General features: G+C 40.2%; 1 long non-coding RNA gene across 1 annotated transcript; it reads right to left on the reverse strand.

Annotated features, from left to right (window-relative positions):
• Positions 1 to 350: 350 nt before the first annotated feature.
• LOC111644321 (uncharacterized) lies at positions 351 to 689 on the reverse strand. Its single transcript, XR_002759784.2, has 2 exons — positions 601 to 689; positions 351 to 468 (listed from the first exon to the last, which is right to left on the reverse strand). It is a non-coding gene; the product is annotated as an uncharacterized LOC111644321 (long non-coding RNA).
• Between the last annotated feature and the right edge of the window lie 10 nt (positions 690 to 699).

Genomic DNA, 699 nt, shown 5'->3' on the forward strand with positions numbered 1-699 from the left:
AAACTTAATCAGTCCAGTTTTAGAGAAGTGAGTCTTTCCTCTGTGCCAAACTGAAAACTCCTTTCCTGTTTTGGTTTTTGTTTTTTTTTAAACCAGGCATTTGGAGATAATTTGATTTGGAAGCAGTTATTCACAAACTTGTGTGATGGTTGTAGCAGTTCAGTTTGACAGATACTGCCAAAACAAAACGCTGCTGCAAAAGTGCAATAAAGTAAGTGATTTAAAAAAAGAAAAAAAAAGAGCTTAATCGTGGTCAATTATACCTCTACTGTAATAAAACTGTGACCACAAAATGATTGTGATCATCATTTTACTGTAACGGTGAAGGAATGATGGTGGGGCGTACTCACGTGTCTGCAAGCACAATGCGAGTCTTTGTGACGTTTTCAATGGTGAATTTGGTTTTCCCTCCCTTCCCTGCTACTCTTCCGATGGCTCTGGACAAGTGGTCTCCCTTCAGAGGTTTCACTGCCAGGACAGACAACAATTAAATAAACACGAGAGACATCTAGTTCGTTTTTTCATCAGGGAAAGAAAAGTGTTCATAAAAGGTGGCCTGTTTCAGAGCAGAGAGAAGGATCCATGGTGCAGCGATCTTACCGTCTGTGACATCAAAGCTTTCTAGGAAAAGCTCATCTAATCTGATGAGAGCTAGGGCATCCTGGGAAGAGAAAGTGTGAGTGTTACATCACAATCACA

This window comes from Seriola lalandi, unplaced genomic scaffold (assembly GCF_002814215.2).
Source record: "Seriola lalandi dorsalis isolate HSWRI2012SDOR001 ecotype SW California unplaced genomic scaffold, Sedor1 jcf7180002012455, whole genome shotgun sequence".
Taxonomy (NCBI): domain Eukaryota; kingdom Metazoa; phylum Chordata; class Actinopteri; order Carangiformes; family Carangidae; genus Seriola; species Seriola lalandi.